Here is a 26,430-nt window from a genome sequence, read left to right as displayed (position 1 = left end):
GCTGGGCTTGATGGACTCTTGGTCTGACCCAGCATGGCAATTTCTTATGTTCTTATGTGCATGGGTGGGTGTGTATTTTATTCTGTTAGGCATGGGTGGGTATTTTATTAATGTGCATGGGTGGGTGTGTATTTTATTCTGTTATGCATGGGTGTGTATTTTATTAATGTGTATGGTGGGTGGGTGGGTGTGTATTTTATTCTTTTATGCATGGGTGGATATTCTATTAATGTGCATGCATGGGTAGGTGTATATTTTATTCTTTCAGCTGCCCTGGGCTGTGGAAGTTCCAAAACTTCAGCATGAACAAGGTGAAAACAGTTCAACAAAGAAGCATCAAGGAAATCTTTCTTCCTAGGAGACAAAAAGAGTAACAGACTTCATGAAAGCCTGGGATAAGCACAGAGGATCCCTAGTTCCAAAGAAATGAAGGGAAAGCCAGCTTTCAGCTGGGGGTCTGTGGTATTGCATCAGGAAGTACAATGGGCAAATGAGAAAGAAAAATGTAAATGTCCAAACAGCACTCATTTTTCCAACATTCACAATCAAGGAGTTTGTCTTCATTTAGCTTTCCTAGGACAGCAAGATAGAAAAAAAAAAAAGTCAGATCAGTCTGTGACGATTCCTTGTCACTGAAACAGTGGGGTTGTATGAGTGTGAAACTTTGCCTTATAGCATGGAAAGCAAAAAAAACCCAAACAAATCCTATACAAAATCTCTCAGCTACTTAGGGGCACTGATCTTCCATATACATGAAACCAACACCACCATCGATGTGGGCACACTACAGAAACCCTTAACCTCATTCTCACCACCTCCTGCTTAGACTACTGCAAGCGAACCCTCTCCCTCCCCTACAAACTATCCAAAATTCAGGGGCTCACCTTCTCCCCCTTCTCAAGTCACTCCATTGGCTTCCCTTCCTGTTTCCGCATACAGTTCAAGCTCCTCTTACTCACCGACAAGAGCCTTCATCCTGCGGCTCCTCGCTACCTCCCTCCCCGTGAAGTCACTCTAATCCTCGCCAGCTCCGGATTCCATGCTTTCCACCTGCACTGCCATACGCCTGGAACTGAATTACCGAGCCATGCGCATCATTGCCCCTCCTCTGGCATTATTCAAATACAACCTAAAACTCCACCTTTTGGAGGCTGCTTTTAAACCTTAACCCCTTGGCTCTCCTGATCATATCCTTGTTGGTGTTAACCATTTTTCATAATAAAGGAAAGTCCCTTCTTCTCTTATTTGTGCTGTTTATCTGTCTTGAATAGGCTGTGAGTTCTGTGGAGAAAGGACTGCCTCTTTTTGAGACTGTAGGCCCTCTGGAGATAGGGAAATACCTACAGTAGCTGAATGTATTCCACTCTGAAGGGTCAAAAAGTGGAATATAAATAGGGCCGGTAACTTTTAAACTGGCGCACGGATGCACATTTGCACGCGGGCATCGGCCTGCGCCAAAGGATGCTGCCATTTTATAACATACGAACTCGTACACGATCATGTAATAAAGTAATCTGCCTGCGTGCACCAAACTTTAAGTGGGAGCGCGCTTCTGCGTGCAAATCCCGCTTCTGCCACATAAGGGGGGGGGGATTTTAAAGGGGGCGCGCTGACGCCATTGCCGGTTAAACCAGTTCATCCCCAGTTCAGGGGTAGGTCCTCCAAACTGCCCTAGTTTAATAGCCTTCACTCCCCCAGTTAGCCCCGACCCTTAAAAGCCCGCAGGTCTGCCTATTTTTTCTTTATTTTCTCACGTACGCCTCCTCCACAGCAGAAATGAACCTATGCAGCAGGGGATCTGGGCACGCGCACATCTCTGGTTCCCGTTCTGAAATGTCCAAGTCCCACCCAGCCCCGCCCCCTTTCGAAGAGGGGCGCGCTGCAGTTTATGTGTGCACATCCCAGGTGGCTTTTTAAATCCGCTCGTCATTCGCAAGCCCGACTTATTCGCGCAGCCCCTAATTAATGTGCGCTCCGGACTTTTCAAATTCACCTTGATGCACATTTAATAGCGCTCTAGAAATGATAAGCAGTAAGATCAAGAGTGCTTTATAACTTCACCTTTCCTTTTCACACTGTTGACAATAAAAGGACTTATTAAATCTCTCCTCTCCCTGCCTAACCCTACACAGCAGCCAGCTTCATGCGCCCCTTCTGAAAACAAACTATGTCAAGCACTGGCACAGGCATTGGAACATGATAGCCACAGGGGCCATGGCCCCACCAACTTTAGGCAAATGGGATGGGCAAATTAACAACACTTATCCTTCCATACATGGGGGCCCGATGCAATACACTGTGCTCAGCAGAGCGCACTGTTTAACCTGCTGTCGGACGCAGGTTAAATAGGTGCTAATCCACCCCCTAAGGCGATAGGAGGCTTAGCGCCTATTTAACGCGCATCCGACGCGGAGTGAATGAGTTAGCGCTCATCACATGCAAATGCACATGAAGGAGGCTATTACTCATTCACTCCGCATTCAAAAAAATAAATGCTTATCGGTACTTCAATTAAAAAAAATACCTTGGCAGACCGCCGAGTTATGAAGACCGACGCCGGTAAATTCGGTATCTGTTTTCATAACTGGCAGCTGCCGCAGGGTTGCTAGCGCGTCCCCCCCTAATTTGCATATTGCATGGCATTCCCCATGTGGACACCATGCGTGCACTAAGAAAGCGGGCGCTGAAAAGTCAGCGCCCGCTTTCCACAAAATGTATTGCATCGGCCCCATGGTGACTTCTCTCTGCTCCTCTATCCCCATGCAGCTACCTGATGAAGAAAGCTGCAGTCCTCCCCTTTCTGTGCAGCTTATTCATGGTGGAAATTATAAGTAACTTCTGCCATTAGCAAGCTGCACAAAAAAAAGGAACATTAACATATGCAGGGCCTCTTTGCTGCAAATCTCTTCAGCACCAGACCTGGACTCTCTCTCTCTCTTGTCCTGCCATGACCTGCTTTGCCTCGGACATCGCTGGACCTGGACTCTCTCTTGCCCTAAAAAACAACAGGGTAGGCGATCCAGTGAAACCGTAGGTAAGCAACAAACGAAAGGATGCCACAAGAGCGTCTTTTTCAAATTTTAATCAAGGAGACGTAAAGAATCAGATAGTACCTGTTTTCTGATTATTCAGGTACTATCTGCTGATGTTGTGTTTTATTTCATTTTATATTTCATTTATTGTTGATTTTATTGTCTCAGTTTATTTATTTCATTGGTCCCATTGTCATTATAAATTTATCTATTTATGTATTTATTTAAGTATTGGTTTTTATGTTTTCTGATGATTTGATTTAGATGTGTTTTTAATTATTTATGTTTTTACTATTTATGTTATTAAACATTTTATATGTTTGTTTGTAGCCCCTGAGGCAGCCACCATATGTGGCGAAACTCGGCCAGAGTCGGGCAATTTCACTTGATTCTTTACGTCTCCTTGATTAAAATTTGAAAAAGACGCTCTTGTGGCATCCTTTCGTTTGTTGCTTACCTACACTCTCTCTTGCCCTGCCATGACCTGCTTTGCCTTGGACTTCGCTGGACCTGGACTCTCTCTCTCTTGCCCTGCCATGACCTGCTTTGCCGTGGACTTCGCTGGACCTGGACTTTCACTCTTGTTGGTGCTGGAGTGTTTTTTCCACTGCTACCTCTGCCATACCTGTCTTGTTTCTAGGAGGCCGGGAGAGGAGCAGTTATCACTATCCACCAGCAGTTGGAGAGACAGAAAGTGACTAAATTGGCCTTATAATCTCTTTCTGCCACCATGGGCAGACTAGATAGGTCAGACAGTCTTTTTTGCCATCATCTTTCTGGGGGGGGGGGGGCAGGAGGTGGGGTGGGAGAGAGAAAGAGCAAGACGGGGAGGAGTGGCAGCAGAGGGGAGAGAAAGCAAGAGGAGGGGGTGGGAGCAGGGAAAAGGAGAAGGGGCTGAGGGTGAGGGTGAGTTTAGGATAGAGGGAGGGGGCTGGGGCAGGAGTGAGAGGCAGAGGGGATGGTGTATAGGGAGGAAAGAGGCTGAATGGAGAAGAGGAAGGGAAGAGAGATGGGGTGCTAAAAGGGGAGACGAGAGACCTGGGAACAGGAGGAAGGAGCTGGTGGTAGGGGAGAGAGGAGGGGGACTGGGGGCAGGAAGAAAGAGAATGGGGCTGAGGAAAGAGGAGAACCTTTGAGTTCTTTTGGTTGGGATTATTGGCTGCCGAATTTTGTGGGTGTATGTATGTGTTTGTGTGTGTGTGTGAGTTATGTGTGGGTGTGTATGTATAGGTGTATGTGTGTGTGGATGTACGTGTGTGTAGGTGTATGTGTTAGGGGGTGTGTGTAGGTTTGTGTGTGTGTGGATGTGTGTGTGTGGATGTACGTGTGTGTAGGTTTGTGTGTGTGTGTCCATATCTTAAAATCCCTCTTTTCCCCATTCCTGAATGATGGTACAGTGCCACACTGTGATGGCACATTATTGTGATTACAGACATTCTCATTAAAATAAACCCAAGCACCCAGGATGCATTCTTATGATTCCTGCCTTACCTCATTGTCGAGTTAAAAAAAATAAAACCCTTCAAAACCCCACATTTTTCTTTGATTAATGCTTTTATGTATTTAAGGATTGCAGCTTTTCTTTTTTTAATGGCCCTCCCTTTATGCAAGCGTGATCTGCTTGGCCAGTGCATGGAACAGGGTTGGGGTCTCTCTCTTGCGCGTCGGTGCGGCGCTGCGTACACTTGGCAGCACTACAGAAATGACCCTAGTTGGGGCTCTGCATACCACGCTGTCGGCTGCCCCTGCGTAGGGACCTGTGGCAGGAGGCCCGTGAGCACGCGCTGTCTCGTTCACCCTCGTGCACATGCACAGCGACCGTCACACACTCTCGGTTGGAGTGAAAAAGTGACGGTGTCTATTCAGCGCTGCGTTTACTGGGTAATTTTATCAGAAAATATTTATTAGTGTATATTTATGGGTCATTTACATCACAGCAAAAGCGTCTAAACTTCCTATTTGCGGCTCTAATTACACGGTGCCCTGGGAGGCCGTGAAATCCCGCCGAGGCATGTAATGTTTCCATGCTTGGATTTTTTTTTCTCTCTCTCTCTGGCTGGTACCCTGCAGCGAGCGGCGGTGCTGCTGAACGATTAAATCTTTTGGAAATAAAAACACCCTCTCCTTAAAGTGGCAGCAGGGAGCGAGTCCTTCGGCAGAAGAGGTGGCCTGGCCCGCCGAGTCCTGTAGAGAGGAGGGGGGCCAGGGCAGGACGGCAGATTTCATCGCCCACAGGCAGAGAGTGTGCCGGGGCAGTGCCCCCCTTTTGAAGCTGTGCCAGCACATGGGCCCTTGGAGAAAGCCGAGGCCGGCCTCCTCTTTAGTCTGCAGATTTGGTGCCCCTAGGCCTAAACCTGGGCTTCAGCGAGACACAGGCAGGTGTAAAAGGCAGCAGAAAATAACAGCCCCGAGGTACGGCCGGGCCATGAGTTGGAGCCGAGCTTCTGTTACATTCACTAGCATTAATTCTGCAGATATATCAGTGTGACGTTAGCAGAAACATCTGGGAGGGAGGCAAACGGTGTTGGGCAGGAAGGGGGGGGGGGGGGGGGATGATTTCCCGAAGTAACTTTTTAGTGATCTCGCGGGGCCAAACTGACACCTGTCCCTATGGCAGGAAGTATTTCTGTAGCATACCCTACTGAAATCCCGCACAGTACACCAATAAAATCCAGCAAGCATCGCACACCCTAAGCCAGGGCTTCCCATACGTTAGCCAATGGGACCCCAATTTAGCACCAGAAAAGTCACATGGCCCAGAAGATGACTAAAATAAATTAGCAAGGGATGCAGTCCCGTCCAACAATCACTCCACTCTCACTCTCTCTCTCTTAACCTCCTCCCAGTGAGCCCCCTCTCTCCTCCGCCCCTCAGCTGATTCCCTCTTAAATCTCCCAGCTCCTCTCACCTCCCCAACCCAACTCCTCTGCCCTTTTCACATCCCCCAGCCTTTCCTAAAACCCCAGCTGATCCTCTGTCATCCCCTCCCTCCCTCCCCTATTTCCTCCTCACTCTCATCCTCCATCCCCTATCATCTTCCAGCCTCACCTCCTCATTTCCAACCCTTCTCTCATATCTCCTCAGCTGATGCCCTCTTAATACCCCCAGCTCTTCTCTTACATCCTCCAATCTTCTTTCAGTCATCGTCTCACCCTCCACGGCCAATACCTGTCAGCCGATCCAACCCTCAAACCCCTCCTGCATCTGATCCCTCCCTTCAAACCGCCCCTCCTCTAAACAACCCCCTGGGGCCTGGGCCAGCGGCAATATTTTCCTCAGGGCCTCAGGGCAAAGGTGAACGACAGCTGGTGGGAAGAGAAGGCAGGCTGATGTCAGGGGCAACATTTTTCTCTTGGGTATATTATTCAGTGGTGGGTGAGGAGAGCAGAGAGTTGGCAATCTCCACAGGCCTATGTACACTCAGCCCTCCCTCCCCCTCCCCTCCTGGCTGATCCCAAACTCAATGGTGATCAACAGGCAGCAGCAGCAGCAGCATTAGTAATGGAAGACAGTATAGTGCACTCAAAGGCCCCTGCATGGCCCAGCCCTCACATCTGTTTCTGTGTTAACAGGAAGCCCAGCACGAGGAGGAACTGGAGCCACTGCAGGGCCTTTGAGTGCATGTTGGTGGCTCACTGGCCCCTCTTCCAACACTAATGCTATGGGCTTCTGGAGCCCAAAGAGCACTGCCATCTGTGGCACTTGTGACCCCCAACTGAACCCATCTCATAGTTTGGGAAGCTCTGCCGTAAGGTACTCGTACAAACATTTCACTTAGGGTGACTGTGGCAGTACATTCCTATTAGTGCGACCAATCCAGGCTTCTCCCAGGGCCACGTCAAAGGTTTGTGGCAGGTGCAAAGAATTTTTCCTGAGAGTATAATGTGGAACTTTGGAAAATGGAGTCCTGCAATGTTCCTCACGTGGCACTGTGCCATGGTACAGTCTGGAGAGGAATGTAGATTTAAGGGGGCACTAGAAGGAATGCCCAACCCCCCCCCCCCCGACTGATTCCAGCTGGGGGGGGGGGGGGTGCTCTGTTGAGAATTTGTGGCTTCACTAAATCAGCAAAGGTTTCTTCAGCACAGCAGCTTCTAAGAACCAGCCCAGCTTAAACATCTGCAGAGATGACTGAAGATCTTGGGGCTTTGTGAGGCGAGCAATCCAGGATCTGCCACGACTACTATTACTACTACACATTTCTATAGCACTATACGACCTGTGCAGCGCTGTGCAAACACACCAAGAAGGACAGTTCCTGTTCAATGCAGCTTACAATCTGCTCTGGGCAAATCCACTGGCGGTGGGTTGGGTTCCCTTCAGCCCCAGGGTCCTCACCCATGTCACACTGACACCCACCTTTCCAATTCTGCACATAACCTAATATTCATATCCTGCCTCCCCCCACAAAGGACCCCAAGTCCACCTCTAATTCTCAACAGCCACTCCAGCTCTCATCAGAGAGCCATCATGCATAGCTTCTCTCCTACCCCCCTTTATAGACTTCGAAGATTGGCATGCTCCTTTTTTTTTTTTTTTAAGAACTTCAAAAAACAAGAAGGTAGAAAAGAGCAAATGATTTTCAGAAGCAGTTTCTTTTTTATTTTGAGGGAGGGCTGAAGTCCACATGTAGAACATACCTGCAGATTTCGGCCTGAATTTTCACAGTGGATTTATATGTGTGTGTATGTCCACTTTGAAAATTATGTGCACATACTTTCAAAAATCAAAAAAGAATGCACGTAAATGGTCTCCCCACCCCCGTATACCAATATTCGTAAAAGTACATACAACTCCACCCCTGCATACTAGTACTCGTAAAGGTACATACAACTCCATCCCTGCATACTAGTACTCGTAAACGTACATACAACTCCATCCCTGCATACTAGTATTCGTAAAAGTACATACAACTCCACCCCTGCATACTAGTACTCGTAAAAGTACATACAACTCCACCCCTGCATACTAGTACTCGTAAAAGTACATACAACTCCACCCCTGCATACTAGTACTCGTAAAAGTACATACAACTCCATCCCTGCATACTAGTACTCGTAAAGGTACATACAGCTCCACCCCATTTACTAGTACTCGTAAAAGTACATACAACTCCATCCCTGCTTACTAGTACTCGTAAAAGTATATACAACTCCACCCCACTTACTAGTATTCATAAGACTACATACAACTCCACCCCTGCATACTAGTACTCATAAAAGTACATTCAACTCCACCCCTGATTATTAGTACTCGTAAAAGCACATACAAAGCCACCCCATGTACTAGTACTCATAAAAACACATTCAACTGCACCTCGCATACTAGTACTCGCAAAAGTATATAAAACACTATACCTGATGCTGTATGTAATTATGTTCATAAGGGATGATTTAATCAGCTCATATGTTGCTGTTATTCTTTTTCTTTGTTATTCTCTTTGCTTTATGGTTGAACTTTGGAATGAGTCTGTTAGAGGGTGGGCTTTGAAGGATGTGTGGGGCGGGGAGGGGATGGGGGGGGGGGTACATAATGTAAATGAAAGCTGTCATTGATGTTTATGATTGACCTGGTGTACATTAGAACTCCATGTCCATCAGTGTGTCCTAGTTTCTTTATTCTTGCTTGCAATAAAATGTTTCAAAATAAAAGTGCATACAATTCTACCCTGCCTACTAGTACTCGTAAAAGTACATACAACTCCACCCCGCGTACTAGTACTCGTAAAAGCACATACAACTCCACCCCGCGTACTAGTACTCGTAAAAGCACATACAACTCCACCTCCTACATACTGGCACTCGTAAAAGTACATTCAAACTCTACCCTGCAGTGACATAAGTTGGAAAAAATGACAGCAACATTTGACAAATTTACATTGATTGCTAGGAACTGCGTGCAGAGTTCTCTCTGCCACATGCATTCTCTCTCTTTACTTTCTCCTTCCTCTCCTCTCCTTACAAAGAAGCAGTAGAAATAAAACTAAGATGTTTGACTTAAATATGTATTTTTTTTTAATAGAGATTCCGCTCAGCATTGTGGTGCACTGGCAGAGCTGCCCGAGGAGGTAAGTACTGGAACAGCAGGGGAGCTGCAGGGCGTTAGTAGATCTGGGTATATTGGGGTGCCTCGGTACTGGACTAGAAGGGAGGGCTGCAGGGAGAAAGAGAGATGCATTGCTAGAGCTGTCTGTAGTTGCCACGGTATTAGAATAGCTGGGCATGCTATAAGGCAGGAATGAGGTGTTTTGGCAGAGCTCTGTATGAGGTCTCAGTACTGGAATAACAGGGGGTACTGTGGAACAATGCTGAATTATAGTTTGAATGTAAACCGAGGTGATGTTACTTACGTACCCCGGTATATAAAAATCTGCAAATAAATAAAATAAATAAATAAATGAGGTGTGCCATGAGGAAGCCAGCACATGAGTTTCATGGACATGCAGCCACTATTTTAAATAAAAAAAAAAAAGACAACACAAAATTATTTATCCATTTACCTTTTGAATTAAGGTGCTCTCCTTTTTTACACTTCAGAACATATCATATCTTCAGTGGCATCACACACCATGTACCTGGGTTACAGGAATACCTGAGATAGAGGTACAGAAGATAGCTCTCATTTAATAACTTTGGCTTTGAAAAGCACTGCAGCGAGAAAACATGAAAATGATTAATCTTTAAAATCTGACGAGTCAGACTAAAGCCAGCAATCAGCTGGGGTCTGTGGCATCATACCAGGAGTAAGACTGGGACTAAAGGGCCTTACCTACTGTCGTGCAATGTTTCAATATGTGCCCTGTCCTGCTCCAACGCAGCCGGTTTTGAAAGGCTCCTCTCATAAAGGGAGACCTGCCTTGTCCTCAGACTGTAATTGTGCAGGTAGGGTTAAGGGAGACCTGCCTTGTCCTCAGACTGTAATTGTGCAGGTAGGGCTAAGGGAGACCTGCCTTGTCCTCAGGCTGTAATTGTGCAGGTAGGGTTAAGGGAGACCTGCCTTGTCCTCAGGCTGTAATTGTGCAGGTAGGGTTAAGGGAGACCTGCCTTGTCCTCAGGCTGTAATTGTGCAGGTAGGGTTAAGGGAGACCTGCCTTGTCCTCAGGCTGTAATTGTGCAGGTAGGGTTAAGGGAGACCTGCCTTGTCCTCAGACTGTAATTGTGCAGGTAGGGTTAAGGGAGACCTGCCTTGTCCTCAGACTGTAATTGTGCAGGTAGGGTTAAGGGAGACCTGCCTTGTCCTCAGGCTGTAATTGTGCAGGTAGGGTTAAGGGAGACCTGCCTTGTCCTCAGGCTGTAATTGTGCAGGTAGGGTTAAGGGAGACCTGCCTTGTCCTCAGACTGTAATTGTGCAGGTAGGGTTAAGGGAGACCTGCCTTGTCCTCAGGCTGTAATTGTGCAGGTAGGGTTAAGGGAGACCTGCCTTGTCCTCAGGCTGTAATTGTGCAGGTAGGGTTAAGGGAGACCTGCCTTGTCCTCAGGCTGTAATTGTGCAGGTAGGGTTAAGGGAGACCTGCCTTGTCCTCAGGCTGTAATTGTGCAGGTAGGGTTAAGGGAGACCTGCCTTGTCCTCAGACTGTAATTGTGCAGGTAGGGTTAAGGGAGACCTGCCTTGTCCTCAGACTGTAATTGTGCAGGTAGGGTTAAGGGAGACCTGCCTTGTCCTCAGGCTGTAATTGTGCAGGTAGGGTTAAGGGAGACCTGCCTTGTCCTCAGACTGTAATTGTGCAGGTAGGGTTAAGGGAGACCTGCCTTGTCCTCAGACTGTAATTGTGCAGGTAGGGTTAAGGGAGACCTGCCTTGTCCTCAGACTGTAATTGTGCAGGTAGGGCTAAGGGAGACCTGCCTTGTCCTCAGGCTGTAATTGTGCAGGTAGGGTTAAGGGAGACCTGCCTTGTCCTCAGGCTGTAATTGTGCAGGTAGGGTTAAGGGAGACCTGCCTTGTCCTCAGGCTGTAATTGTGCAGGTAGGGTTAAGGGAGACCTGCCTTGTCCTCAGACTGTAATTGTGCAGGTAGGGTTAAGGGAGACCTGCCTTGTCCTCAGACTGTAATTGTGCAGGTAGGGTTAAGGGAGACCTGCCTTGTCCTCAGACTGTAATTGTGCAGGTAGGGTTAAGGGAGACCTGCCTTTCCTCAGGCTGTAATTGTGCAGGTAGGGTTAAGGGAGACCTGCCTTGTCCTCAGACTGTAATTGTGCAGGTAGGGTTAAGGGAGACCTGCCTTGCCTCAGGCTGTAATTGTGCAGGTAGGGTTAAGGGAGACCTGCCTTGTCCTCAGACTGTAATTGTGCAGGTAGGGTTAAGGGAGACCTGCCTTGTCCTCAGGCTGTAATTGTGCAGGTAGGGTTAAGGGAGACCTGCCTTGTCCTCAGACTGTAATTGTGCAGGTAGGGCTAAGGGAGACCTGCCTTGTCCTCAGACTGTAATTGTGCAGGTAGGGTTAAGGGAGACCTGCCTTGTCCTCAGACTGTAATTGTGCAGGTAGGGTTAAGGGAGACCTGCCTTGTCCTCAGACTGTAATTGTGCAGGTAGGGCTAAGGGAGACCTGCCTTGTCCTCAGGCTGTAATTGTGCAGGTAGGGTTAAGGGAGACCTGCCTTGTCCTCAGACTGTAATTGTGCAGGTAGGGCTAAGGGAGACCTGCCTTGTTCCCCTACAATGAGCTCCACTGCTCCACTTTGAATATGAGAACAGCACCACAAAGCAGGAACTGTCAAACACTCTTTAGACACTCAGTTCCCTTCTTGGCTGAAACACAAATCCAAAAAAGCACAGGGGGGATGCTGATTTAGTAGAGGTTTCCCCTGCCTGTTTTTGTTTACAGCAACATGAATAGAAGTGAAAGAGTCATGTCCCCAGCTGAATGATCCCTCACCCTGCTCGTACAGTGTCAGTGGCCTGGCAGAATTTCTTTCACTGTCTCCAATAAGCCCTTGGGTGTTCTGCACTGGATTACGATTGGGAAAAGATAGTGTGCGATACTCAAAAGGACAAAAAGGGACTGAAGGCCAGCAAATAAATAAAACGCCATCTAGAGTCTGCAGCAGGGTCCATTATTTCAAGGCAGGCTGACCCAGTTTTACCCCATGGCTTGCGCTTGCAGTCCTGGTTTCCTAAGGAAACCACAGGTTCAGGCACGACACGGGGCGAAACCAGTACTGAATCAGCCTGTCCCGAGAAAAAAAACCCCAAAACAGCACCGCAGGTAACCTACAAACGTTAGACAAAGGTTGAATGGCCTGGCACTGCTTAAAAGGAGGGGAGCTCTCAGAGAACACCATATTGGTGACTTTACAGCTTGCCATCATGAGAACGTAGTGCAGTCTGGGGTTTTTTTTAACTTTTACTCATGGTCTAAGCATTGCCATAGAGCAGGGATGGCCATCTCTGGCCCTTGAGAGCCTTAAACAGGCCAGGATTTCAGGATATTCACAATGAATATGCATGAGATGGCTGGGCATACAATGAAGACAGTGTATGCAAATCTATGTCATGCATATTCATTGTGGATATCCTGAAAATCAGACTGGTGTATGGCCCTCGAGGACCCCTGCTATAGTCAATTAGCCCCATTGGGAGCAGAATGTGGTGCAATGGGTCTGAAGTCCTGGACTGAACTGCACCTTGACATGAAGTAAGCTTGTGAGCACTGCTTGACAAGCATCTGTCAGCACCAAATTATGTTCACAAATTTTTGCTAATTTTTTGAAAACTTTCACTGCTTTTAATTGTGAGCCTGAGAGCATGAACATAAGAAATTGCCATGCTGGGTCAGACCAAGGGTCCATCAAGCCCAGCATCCTGTTTCCAACAGTGGCCAATCCAGGCAATAAGAACCTGGCAAGTACCCAAACACTAAGAAGATCCCATGCTACTCATGCCAGTAATAACAGTGGTTATTATCTAAGTCAACTTGATTAATAGCAGTTAATGGACTTCTCCTCCGTGAACTTATCCAATCCTTTTTTAAACCCAGCTACACTAACTGCTCTAACCACATCCCCTGGCAACAAATTCCAGAGCTTAATTGTGCGTTGAGTGAAAAATAATTTTCTCCAATTAGTTTTAAATGTGCTACTTGCTAACTTCATAGAGTGCCCCCTAGTCCTTCTTTCTCTTGCTGGACCAGCACTCTGGAACACCATGCCAACTGACTTAAGAAAAGAACTCTGCCCCCAAAAATTTAGACAAAAACTCAAGACATGGTTATTCAAGCAAGCCTATAATTAAAACTCTACAATAGATTTTCCACTCCTGCCCCCTCAATCCCCCCCTTACCTCTCCCAACCTCCTCCCTCATTCATATACATCCTCCACCTATCCCTGTGAACCCCCCTCCCCGCAATTCAATTAACGTTCAACTATTAAACCACTCTCCCACAACTTAACTATAACCTAATTTCTTTGTTATATAATTTTACTGTTATTTTGTTGCATTTAAACTTAAGCATTGTTATCTTACCCTACTGTTCCAAATTTTATTTGTTTTAACCTATGTTCCTTGTAAAGCCACATTATGCTACATTAATGTTCTATGTTAACCAATCTGATGTTACCAACGAATGTCGGTCTATAAAAATGTTAAATAAATAAATAAATACATACATATCTGAAAGAGTACATAATCGATCCACATCTACCTGTTCTAGACCTCACATGATCTTAAAGACCTCTATCATATCCCCCCTCAGCCGTCTCTTCTCCAAGCTGAACAGCCCTAACCTCTTTAGCCTTTCCTCATAGGGGAGCTGTTCCATCCCCTTTATCATTTTGGTTGCCCTTCTCTGTACCTTCTCCATCACAACTATATCTTTTTTGAGATGTGGCGACCAGAATTGTACACAGTATTCCAGGTGCGGTCTCACCATGGAGCGATACAGAGGCATTATGACATTTTCCATTCTATTAACCATTCCCTTCCTAATAATTCCTGACATTCTGTTTGCTTTTTTGACTGCTGCAGCACACCGAGCCGATGATTTCAAAGTATTATCCACTATGACGCCTAGATCTCTTTCTTGGGTGTTAACTCCTAATATGGAACCTAACATCGTGTAACTACAGCAAGGGTTATTTTTCCCTATATGCATCATCTTGCACTTGTTCACATTAAATTTCATCTGCCATATGGACACCCAATCTTCCAGTCTCGCAAGGTCCTCCTGCAATTTATCACAATCCGTGTGTGATTTAACTTCTCTGAATAATTTTGTATTATCTGCAGATCTGATTACCTCACCCGTCGTATTCCTTTCCAGATCATTTATACATATATTAAAAAGCACCTGTCCGGGGGGCGCTGTTGAGCTGCGCTACGAGATGGTCGCGTGCTAGCCGTGCTCCTTCCCTAAGCCCTCAATAAGCTTACTTTTGCAAGGCATCTGGATCTGTTTTTTGCACGAAACGATAAAAATCTGGCGGGGATTGCGATACCAATGGCCGCGAAGAAAAAAGCCGCTGATCTTAAACGGTTTTCTTTTAGCAAACTCCCTGATGATTTTCCCCTGGATGATGGCGGCGAGCAGGCCCTACAGCAGCGGGATGAATTGGAGGAGACGCCCGCGACGGACTCCGGAGCTGATACTACAGCAGACCGGGTGACTAGCGGCCTGCACCCAGACATTCCCACGAGGTCGGAGATCAGGTCCTGGTTCTGCGAGATCCGCATGGACCTTAGGAATCATAAAACGGATCTCCTAGCCAGCATGGCAGAATTAAAGGAAGATTTTAATTCGCTGGGTCACCGCGTGGACGACATGGACGTCCGACTCGATAACCAGAGTACTCACCTGGCCTCCCTTGCTACCCAACAGACGCAAGCTTCATCTACTGTGGATTTGATGCAAGAAAAAATCGAGGACCTTGAGAACAGGGCTCGGAGGTCCAACCTCCGCATTCGCGGAGTGCCTGAGACTGATTTATTTCTCGACTGCATGCAAACGGCGGCGGCCATCTGCAGGGCTCTCCTCGTCGAACATAGCCTGGGAGCGAGTTACAGCCTGACCCAGTGATTGTGCTGGAGCGGGCACACCGGGCTCTGGGGCAGAGGAGGGACAACCAACCAAGGGATATTGTGTTTAAATTCCTAAATTATCAGCAAAAGGAGGAGGTGTTCGCTATGGCTAGGTCCCACCCTGGGTGGACCTGGCAAGACTGCCATCTTGCTTTTTACAACGACTTGGCGCCCTCCACCTTACAAAAGCGCTATCAGCTCAGGGAGGCCACAGCTGCACTACGCCAGGCGGAGGTTAAGTACCGCTGGTCTTTTCCTTTCGCTTTGATGTTTCAGCACAAGGGGATCTCTTATAGGATCAAAACTATGGCAGATGCTGCCTCTATTTTTCAAGAAGCAGGCCTCGCACATTCTTTCTCTACTGAGGCGCACGCTCCTAAGCAGATGCGCACGGACGCCACCCCACGTTGGCAGAGACCGGGAACTGGCAAGGGACGTTTGCGGCGGCAGGCCACCCCAGTCGTGCGAACCCCAGCGGATCAAGGATGACCGGTTTGCTGTAGACCGTAGCACTCAGGTTGGGAGCTAGTCCGGCGTACCGGCTGCTGTACTTGCCACTAGTTGGGACTGCCTAATTTTCTTGGCTGCGAGGTTTGGCTGGTTGCCACTTTTCTCACTCTTTGCAAATTTCGTGCCTTATTGCATTTTTGTGTCAACACACCCAGATGTTATGAGTTATCTGTTATATGCTGTTTCTACTACTATATATTGCCTAGTTCTGAGGGGCTTTGGGGGGGGGGCTGGTGGTCGGCTGCTGGTGCGGTTCATTTGTACCCCCCGGGGTTGGGGCCCGCGAGATTCGGTAGCGGACCCTTTTCATGTTCAACCCATCAGAGACAGAGTTTTATTTCATGTCACATTGGGCTTCCTGGCTTACCCTGCTTTTAGTCAGGGGTCCAGGACCCATCCTCAGCGGTTTTCTCCGTCAGGTTTCTATATTACCATGTGTGGTATTTCAGAGTATTACTGTTCGCTTAAGGGGTCTTTTATGTTTTTCATATGGTTAGAATAGTTTCCCTAAATGTTAAAGGGCTAAACACGTATAGAAAGCGTTTCCTTCTTAAACAGGAATTGCAGCGTCAAAAGGCTGACATAGTATATGTGCAAGAGACGCATCTTAAAACCAAGCATGGGCACCTATTGGGGACTAAATCTTTTCCTCATGTGTATCATGCGGGCTGTGGCGAGGGTGCCAAGTACACTGGGACGGGGATCTTACTTTCAGCCTCCCTGGTCTATGAATATATCTCCCATATTGTGGACCCCAAGGGGCGGTACTTGTTGTTGAAACTAAAGCTGGGTACACAGATATATACTTTGGTTGCGATATACGCACCTAACCAGGCTCGTAGTCCATTTTTGAGGGATATACAGAATCTGCTATTGAATCATGCGGAGGGCTTTATTATCCTGGGTGGCGATTTTAATATCACCTTGCAGCAGGGTTTAGATTCCTCAACGGTACAATCCCATACTCCTCAGTCATTACGCAAACAATTAAAGAATTTAATAACAGATTGGACCCTTATGGACATCTGGCGAGCTCGTCATCCTCACTCCCGGTCATATTCTTTTTATTCACACTCTCATGATAGCTATTCCCGAATAGATTATTTTTTGGTGGATAAGCAATTGGGCAACAAGGTGCGTACCGCTGACCTGGATGTCATATCCTGGTCTGACCATGCACCCATTATTTTGGATCTGGATGTGAGTGATGGTGATAGGGGGGATTGTTTTTGGAGGTTAAATGAGTCACTCCTCCAAGATGTTCCCTTTGTACAGAAACTAGAGTCCCAGCTTTCTGAATACTTTACTATTAATAGTACCCCAGATATCAATCCAGGCACTGTGTGGGATTGCTCTAAAGCGTTTGCTCGGGGTCTCTTAATTTCTAGAGCGGCAGCGTGCAAACGTAGTAAGGAGAAAGCCAGGGGGGCTTTATTACATGCCATTAAACTTCTCTCCCAGGAACATATGAATACCCTTTCCCCTCGATGCTATCAAAAATTATTAGCAGCAAAATCCGAACTCTATAAACTGGACAATGCTCAATTACTTTATGCTCTAGAACTCACCAAACAGGCCTATTAAGAGGGTGGGGATAAGGCGGGGAGATTGTTGGCGCGCAGTTTGAAAGCCAAGATGGCCCGTAATAATATTTCTAAAATTAAGAGCGCCCAGGGCACCATGCTGACAGCCTCCAAGGAGATACGGGAAGCGTTTTCTAGATTTTATGGTCACTTGTATCTAGCGGACGAGCAGATTTGTCAAGACCACATCCTACAGTATTTAAACGGGGTGTCCTTGCCAAGTCTCAACTCGGCCCAGCTCCAGGATTTAGACGCTCCCATTCTGGAAGCGGAAATCTTATCGGTTATAAAGACCCTCAAACCGGGTAAAGCCCCGGGCCTAGACGGCCTATCAGGTATCTACTACAAGAAGTGCGCTCATACGATAGCTGGCCCGTTGGCGCAATTCTTCAATAGCTTACGAGTAGAGGGTTCTATTGCTCCCCAGGCTAATGTGGCTGGTATCACAGTTTTACCTAAGCCAGGGAGGGATCCGACCCAATGTGCCTCCTACCGGCCCATCTCATTAATAAATGGTTGATCTCAAGATCTTAGCGCGAATCCTGGCCCCTCCGTCTCAATAAATATCTACCCTCCCTAATCCATAATGATCAAGTGGGGTTTGTTCCACATCGTATGGCCGCTGATAATATCCGTAAGGTCCTGGATCTCCTGTGGAGGGTCCATAAGACTAAGGAACCTGCAGTGCTGCTTTCCCTAGATGCTGAAAAAGCGTTCGATCTGGTGCACTGGCCCTTTTTATTCACTACCTTACAAACTATGGCATTTGGTCCACATTTTTTACAGTGGATCCAAAAGTTGTATGACCATCCGCAAGTGAGGGTTAAGGTAAATTCTGGGTATGGTCCCCCTTTAGCATTGGTAGGGGTACTAGGCAGGGATGCCCCCTGTCACCCCTATTATTTGCTTTGTATTTGGAGCCACTTACTTCCAGAATTCGCAATTCATCGGCAATTCGGGGAGTTGAAGTGGGGGGCGCTAGGTATAAATTGTCTTTATTCGCAGACGATGTTTTGTTGTTTTTGACAGACCCTCTGTCCTCCCTTCACGGGGTCAAGCAGGAGCTGGACGCCTTTAGTGCTGTGTCTGGCCTTAAGGTCAACCTTGACAAGTCCGAGTTGCTTAATATTAACCTGCCTGCGGAGACTGTGCAGCAGATCAAGGGCCGTTTTCCTTTTAAATGGGCCAAATCCCATATTAAATACTTAGGGGTGCGAATCTCATCTCATATACCGGACCTCTTCCAATTGAATTATTCACCTTTGGTGGATAAGATCACTATTGAAATGAGTCGCTGGAACCGCGGCTCTTATTCATGGCTCGGCAGAATTGCTATTGTTAAGATGACGGTCCTGCCGAAATTCTTATACATGTTTTCTTCCCTACCAGTGTACATCCCTTCGCCCACCCTTCGTCACTGGCAACGTAAGATTTTTGATTTTATATGGCGCCGACGCCCCCCCAGACTGCCCCGTACTCTTCTTCATATACCAAAACAGCAGGGAGGTATGGGAGTCCCACAATTACTGCGATATTACCAGGCGGCACAACTGCGGGCTCTTTTAGATGTTAATCGCACTACTTCCCCAAAGCAGTGGGCACGACTCGAGCAGGCTATGGTGGGCCCGATGGCGATCACTGCCATGCCGTGGCAGCCGCGCGATGTTTGGAGCCCTGTCCATTGCATTCCTTGGGCCTTGGAGACCACGTTGCGAGTCTGGGGGCAGACCCGCAAGTACCTTCTGGGGGATTTTACATATGCTTACCAAACGTCCCTGGCTTTCAATAAGGGTTTCCCCTCGGGAAGCACTTCCCCTCATTTTAGCTGTTGGCGGGAGAAAGGGATTTTTACTATTGGACATTTTCTCTCACAAGGATCCTTACTCCCAATGGATCAATTGGCGCTTAAATATAATTTACCCCCTCTAAATTTTTTAGCCCATGCTCAAATTGCTCACTATATTCGTTCCCTGCAACGGAAGGGCCTGCTTCGACCGGGCCGATCCATCATAGAGTCCTATTTTCTGTATAGTGATATTCTCAAGGGCGCTATTTCTAAACTCTACCAACTTTTTTTTCCTCAAGGCATTGAGCACTGCACCTTTGTCAAACAATGGGAGGTGGATTTACAAACGCAGTTGGGGGTTCCCACCTGGGGCGCCATTTTGAAGCTAGCTGGACAGTGCTCGATCTCTGCTAACCTCCAGGAAAACTGTTACAAAATGATCTACCGGTGGTATCTGACCCCAGACAAATTACATAAATTTTACCCTCATATCGAGGACAAATGTTGGCGTGATTGCGGTGCTGTGGGCACTTATTTGCATATTTGGTGGCACTGCCCTAAATTGGCTCCTTTATGGCGGGAACTTTTTGCCTGGTTGGGTGGTCTATTGGACATAGTCATGAGCCCTACTGTTACCACAGCACTGCTACAGGTTTTTCCTGACACTGTGCCCAAGAAGTATCATAGAGTCTGCGCTCAGGTGTTTGTAGCTGCCCGCAGCCTCATAGCGGCCAAATGGAAATCGGGGGACGTCCCCTCCCTTAAGGAGATCAAGGGGAAACTTCACCTGTATTATCGGTTGGCTTACTTGACAGCCTCCAGACACCACCGGCTTCCCTCCTTTACCGTTTCCTGGAAACCTTTGCGATTGCATTAGGCTTGACATAATCCTTTTTGACCTCTGGATTCGTTACTGGAAGGTGTTCATCCCAATCTCGGGCTGATTAGCTTCCTGTAGTATATACGTGTTCTGCCCTACTCCATTTTTCAGTGACTGATGCTCTGTACCACTTATGGTATTAATTCCATAACTCGTTTTATGTTTGCAGTCTACCTTTTGGTATACTCACCGACCTGTGTAAGGTGCTCTGACGGTCTCTATGTTGAACTTTGCTACTCTGTCAGGGGGGAAGGGGTGGGGGGAGGGGGATAACGCTCAGGGGATTTCGTAGGGGTCAATGTACTCCTACCCTTTTGAGTTGTTCTACTGTTTGCTTCTTATGTGGCTGTGTATTTTGTTATAAATTGAATAAAAATTGTCAAATTAAAAAAAAAAAAAAAAAAAAAAAAAGCACCTGTCCAAGTACAGATCCCTGAGGCACTCCACTGTTTACCCTTTTCCACTGAGAAAATTGACCATTTAATCCTACTCTCTGTTTCCTGTCTTTTAAGCAGTTTGTGCACAAGAAAACCGTCATAAAACACAGAGGAACCACCCAAGGCTACAATGGCATATTTATGTCCACAGATTTTCTACAACCGTATCCCTGAATCCCACAAAGACAGTGCTGCTGTCAGCGCTGGAAGACCAGAGTCAGCATGCTCTCAGAATTTCTGAGGCTGTCCCTGGCTGTAAAAGGAGGCTTTTATTCTCTCAGATCCTAGGGTGTAATATGTAGGGGGACCTCTGGCTGTATGAAAATCCAGAATAGCCAATCTAACAGCCTTACTCAGGAACCTGGGGGGGGAGGGGGAAGCTGGCCTGGTAAGAAAGGGACAGACTCCGAAACATCTCCAATGAACTGGCAGGGAGTGGAAGAAGAGACGTTGGTATGACATAGCACCAAAAGGAGCGACGAGCAGGCAGCCCGTGGGCAACAGCCCCCAGACCTGTGAGAAACTTAACTTTGATCTCTCTTCTCCTTCAGCAGATCCGCAGCCCCATATCTTGCTCTGACACACTCACGGCTTGGGGGGGGGGGGGGGTGTTTCTGCCTCTTTCAGCAGGCAAGGTTGAAGCAGCTTTTGTTAACTTTCTTTTCTTTTTTTTTTTTTTATTCTTAAAATGATGGCGAAAAACCAAGAATCTTTAGGGTTCCTCCCTGGTAGCAGGTTATACATGGCAGGTCTTGAGAGGTTCATATTCAGTGGTGCTGCGAGCAGCACGTTGTCTGAGTAACTTTAGCCAAGATATTCAGCGAGAAACGAGTCCCACTGAATAGTCCTGCTTAGATTTACAGTTATTTGGATAACTTTAAACCTGCCCTCCATCATGAGCCGGCCAGGCTGGCTAAACCTCGCCTGAATATCTGCGCTACCTGGCTAAGTTTTAAGGCCCCGTCCCCCGAACACCTCTTCTTTATTCCGGGTAAAAAAAAAAACTTACCCGCCCGCGAGGGCAGCAATTTCAGAAAACCTCAGGTTTGTCCGAATATTGACCCGCAGGGTACCCGAGGGCAGCACATTAACAAGGCTGCGCAAAATACGCTTCAAAGCAATGAACAAACGCGCACATCTAAATTCAAAGTTTGCACCCCCCCCCCCAAATGTTCTGCCGAGATTGGCGTCACCGCGAGGAAGAGAAAGTTAAACAGGGTCTGGCTATTTCAGAAAATCCTTCAGGAAGTTGGAGAACTCCATATCCACCAACCATGCTGGATTGACCAGACTGGCTGCTCTTGTGTCATCTATAAAGAGCTGCCATTTCTTGAGCAGCTTATCCCCTTTTGAGGATTCATCGATTTAATCTAATTCATGGTAACAGAGTAAATGTCGGCAGGTACAGAAGACCCTGCCTGCTTTGCACGGATACAATATATAAATTCCCCTCTGGAACTCGACAGCCCCTTCCCTTTCCCCCATATTCCTCACCCAACCTTTCAAAGTGCTATCTCTGCCCGACAGATCTGTAACTGCCACGTTGTGCAGGTTACCCCAGTGCTTTCTTGAGGACTGGATGAGTTCATACCACTGCTGTTTTGAGCTGAAGCTGCCACTCCGTGCAGGTTACCTCAGTCCATGCTTTTTTGCCTCCACCATCTCCTTCATCAGGGCTTATCGTTAATTTAGCAAGTTTTGTGAGCCACTCGGGGGGGGGGGGGGGGGGGGGGTGGGGGGGGGGGGGGGGGGGGGCTTAGGGAGCTTTGAGGCAGCTCTTTACTTCCCAATCATCTCAATAGTGAGGTGCTGGTCTTGCGTGACTGATCTAGTCACACTGAAGCCTTTCCTTACTAATACTGAGGTGTTCTCAATAGGTAAAACAATTGCTGGGGCCAATGGCAATGTCCTTAATACAGAGGCATTCCTAATAAGCAGAATCTGTCATAGAACTCTCCAACCCTTTTTTTTTCTTGCACATATACTGAAACCACATATCTACTGAGGAAACAGAGCATACGGCTATTTTCATATTTCTTCCATAAGTACATGGCAGAGAGATTTTGCCCTCACGATTATCTACTGTCCTTAGCACACAGACACTTGGCCTCTGTCCTAGAAGAGTCTGACATTCAGGGCTCTGCAAGACTTGTTTCAGCTATCTGCCAACTTAAGGGAGGTGCAGGCATTAGGAAGGTCCATGGCAAACCAGAGCCCAGCTGTGGGCAATTTGATGAGTACCAGTGTGATTACACTTTTTAAAAAAATGTTTCTTTCTCTCCTTCCTTCCTTCAGTGTTCCTCACCTCTAAGACTATCTGGCCCATTGGCTAGGAGTGGACTTTTGGATTCTGTGGGGTCCATGATTAGGGTTTTAGTTCTGGAGTGAGGTTTTAAGTTTGAAACTCAGAGACACCATGGGAAATTACCCCCTCAGAAAGACCATGAGCATAAGGGAGCAAGGTGAGGCAGCATAACAGGATTTAGGACCCATACAGCTAACCTAGTGATTCCTCAACCCTGGGCCAAAGCGGGATCAGTTTAGTGGATTCCAGAAGATTTGTGGGGCGAGTCATCGAATGACCCCAGGGACATTCAAAAGTACAGAGCAAGACAGTTGGACAGCAGAGGGGAATGGTTTTACGTTCATTGCACAAACATTGTTTAATGGAATTAAAATTCTGAAAGGCATCACATTCTGAGATAAGTTTTGAAGTGTTCTTGATTCCATGATTTTCTCATGGATCCCACTGTTAGATCTGTGTCCAACAGAAGTGATAGCGTACAAGTGGCCCATTGCAGCAGGGATATGTCCTTCCTGGGAAGACAGGAATAACTGAGAAAACTGGACAGGTCGATCGTCTTTTTCTGCCATCATCAACTGTGTCGCTGTGGCCTCTGGAAAAGTCATGTATTGTGTCACCTCTGGATAACTCTTAGGTGGAATCCAATAAAAGGTACCATGGCCTGCAGAAAGCCTAGGACCCAGCACTGCGACCAGCACAAAGTTTCATCACTCAGCTCAGCAGGTCTCAGTTAATTCCTAAAAACGGGAGTGGGGCAGTGCGGAAAGAGGCAGATTTTTGAATGGAAAGAAGAAACATTGTGGCAGCACCAGGCCATCCTATTTTTTTTTTCACTCCGTTTGTTGCAGTGGATTCCCAAACGTTTCCATCGCATCACATGTGAGACAATGTGGAAACAACCGTCACGGCTACCTCTGCTTTATGTAGCCAAATCAGCTGCACTTTCTTTCAGTAATTTATAGATCATTATGTGTAGAGAGCCGCAGTTTATAAACTGTACTGAAGTTTTGTTGGAAGGCTATGCGGCTTGAAAAGTGGCTTGTGGGACTATGCCCAGCCTTCTGGCTTTCCCCCCACCCCTTCTATTAATATAAAATGCAGATTAACGCTAAGGAGAAACAGCCTCAAAGGTTAGGAAAGCACTGGAAAAAAAAAAAAAAGGAAATCCGCTAACAAGTGTCAAAGAGACTTTATAACATGGTGCATCATGTTGGAGGTGCACAAGGAAAGGTTATAGAAGCCACATGAAAGAAGTTTGCCTCCTTAGTGTGAACTGTCGCCCCTAAAAAAAAATCTTCCTATTTTCAAATTGAGATGCACGTTGCATTAATGATTGAGGACATGTGAAATATTTTGAGTCACATTTGGACTGGGCAAATTTCACCCTATATGAAGCTTGACAATATCTGACAAAATTCCCTGGGTTTTTTTTTTTGTTTTTTTTTTTAAGCCATCAGCTATTTTCCAAAAGATCAGTTCTACGAGCCTGCAGATTGGTTTGTGAACCTCTTTTAGAGAAGTCGGCCTGTGTCCGTTGATAATGAGCAGCCTTAAAGTTGCTGAATGGTCCACACGAGATAAAAACCAAAAAATACAACCCTGTGGGCAAGGCAGGTGGGTCATGCACTGCCGGGACAGAGCAACACACTGAAAGTGACAACCACAAGCTGATGAAAACGCAACGCTACAACTTTGTCAGGAAACCATGACAGCACACTCACTTGCCAAAGTAAAACAGTCATCTGTTTGTTGTAACCCGTCCTGAACACAGTCTAGAAAGCGGACTATAAATGAGCTAAATTAATTAAAAAAAAAAAAAGCTATACCATTAAGTGTGGATTTTGTTTTGGCAGCAAATACCTAGCGTTATTTTGCATTTATGACATAAACTTACCCAGCAACGTTGAATAAGCAGCAGGCTCCAATGTGCATCAATAAAGAAAATGCTTTCTTTCTTGGAGAAGGTGGGGAAGGTAGCAGCACCTCCTGCGCCTGAAACTGGGGTTGGGATCCAGTGCCAGGAGCCCTGCATTCACAAGGACCTGTGGCAGCGCTGCCACCGATCCACCGGACTGGCCCACAGATAAACACCGAACGCTCCCGGGGAAGAGTTCCAGCAGAAAACTGCAGTCTTTGCAGGTTGGGAGAATTTTTTTTTTTTATTGGCTCAACAACAACAACAACAAAAAAAGATGTAGCCATACCTGTGTGTTGTTTTAAAGCCACACACAGGCCCTGTCTGAAGACGGGGCCTTGTGTGGTCTGGGAAGCTCAGGTTCCAGAGCATCTTTTCCTGCTGATCCAATAAAAGGGATGGTTCATAAACTACACAGATTCCAGTTTTATCCCCAGTGACTCTCTAAAGCAGAGGTTATGCTTTTTAGTTAGTGAAGTCTTTGCCGTACACTTATCTAAGCTCTGGGGCACTGAACACCATGTGAAGGATTAGCCTCAGCAAGCTATCTGACAAGAGGAAACATCTTTTGATAGCGGGGTGGATATCTGCCCGATGCCTGCAAGAACCCAGTGAGACAGGCTGAGAGAAAGTGTCAGAACAAATCCTAGTTCTGCTTCTTCATTCAATTATAATGTCACCAGCAGGACGGTGGAGCGCAGGACTATCCTCTAAAAAGCTTTCCTGCTCATTCAGCAGATTGCTACCCCATTTCCAGGGATCTTCATTTTCAGGTTTTATTTTATTTTTCCTGGGAATTTTGCAATGTTTATTACCAGAAAACATGAGAAATCAGTGGAAAAAGTGACCAAGTAATTATCCTTTTTGTTCTTGATGTAATAAACACTGATACATTTCCAGGAGAAAAAAAAAATTAAAAACTGAAAACCAAGATCCTTACCCCTTTTATGACAAAAGAAAGGGGGGCGGGAGGATGGATGTATTTTTACATGTTTACACCTACCTTCTGCATATACCGTCTCTTTCACTAAAAGAAAGTTATTTACCTTACTGACAGGAAAAACACGGATGCTGCCATTCATCCATCCAACCTGAAGCTTGACCTCTTCAGAAACAAATGAATTCCAAGGTAATAAACAACATACACCCATCTGCTGTCAAACTACTGCGGATAAGTTTCCGAATGCACACGGTTTCTGGTTTCGACTTTTAGTCTTTTGCACATGCAGGGATCTAAAGCAGTTATTTCAAAGGCAGCAATATAGCACTTCTCGCACAGTTTTAATTTGCCTCTGGCTTTTCCAGGACATGCCCAAAGTCAGGTACGACACCGCTTAAAAAATAACACAATCGGCTTTCACACGCAGACAAGGGCGGATCAGGAGAGAGATTTTTGCCCACCTGATCGATCGGCGGTCCCCAGGCACTTTGGGTGATGGAGACAGGTGCACCTCTGGCATCCTCTGACTCAGGAACGGAGGGCACCGATGGCAGCTTCGCGTCACACCCGGTCTATGGAAAGCCGAGAAACTCGCAAGTCAGAGGGGGAAAGAAGACAAATGTTTTTTTTAAGAGCTTTGTTTATAGACAACGAACCGCCGAGGAGCTTAATCAATGTTACGTTAAAAAAAAAAAAGAAAGAAATCCCCACATCAATGGCTGAAAGTTTGCTCGCAGCAGACCCAGAGCTAACAGCGATTGACGGAGCGCGGCTCCCGGCTCACTTCGGCTAATTCAAAGCAGGAAAAGATTTTTACATTGGCTCACCCCCACCGCTTCCCGGCGCCCGTTGATTGGCTCTTTAGTCGGGGTCTTTTGCATAGCCACACCCACTAGGTGTTTTGTTTGGGTTGATTGGCTCTTTAGTCGGGGTCTTTTGCATAGCCGCACGCACAAGGCGCTGAATGGAGAGCGCGGGGGCGGGAGAGGCGGGGCGGCCCCCTCGCTGCCCTCACCTGAGGGCGCGCTTCCTTT

At 46.9% G+C, this 26,430-nt stretch overlaps 1 protein-coding gene across 1 annotated transcript in view; it reads right to left on the bottom strand.

Moving 5' to 3' along the window:
* Positions 1-25,993, bottom strand: part of MEF2B (myocyte enhancer factor 2B) — a 56,045-nt gene extending 30,052 nt beyond the window's left edge. The window contains exons 1-2 of the mRNA XM_029614442.1: positions 25,858-25,993; positions 9,532-9,623 (exon numbers count right to left, since the gene is read on the bottom strand). The gene's annotated coding sequence lies outside the window, so the exon portion shown is untranslated. The remainder of the gene's footprint in view (positions 1-9,531; positions 9,624-25,857) is intronic.
* Positions 25,994-26,430: the final 437 nt, after the last annotated feature.

This window comes from Rhinatrema bivittatum, chromosome 8, assembly GCF_901001135.1.
Source record: "Rhinatrema bivittatum chromosome 8, aRhiBiv1.1, whole genome shotgun sequence".
NCBI classification, from domain to species: domain Eukaryota; kingdom Metazoa; phylum Chordata; class Amphibia; order Gymnophiona; family Rhinatrematidae; genus Rhinatrema; species Rhinatrema bivittatum.
The sequence above is the reverse complement of the archived record's forward strand: the minus strand, read 5'-3'. Positions and strand labels throughout refer to the sequence as shown.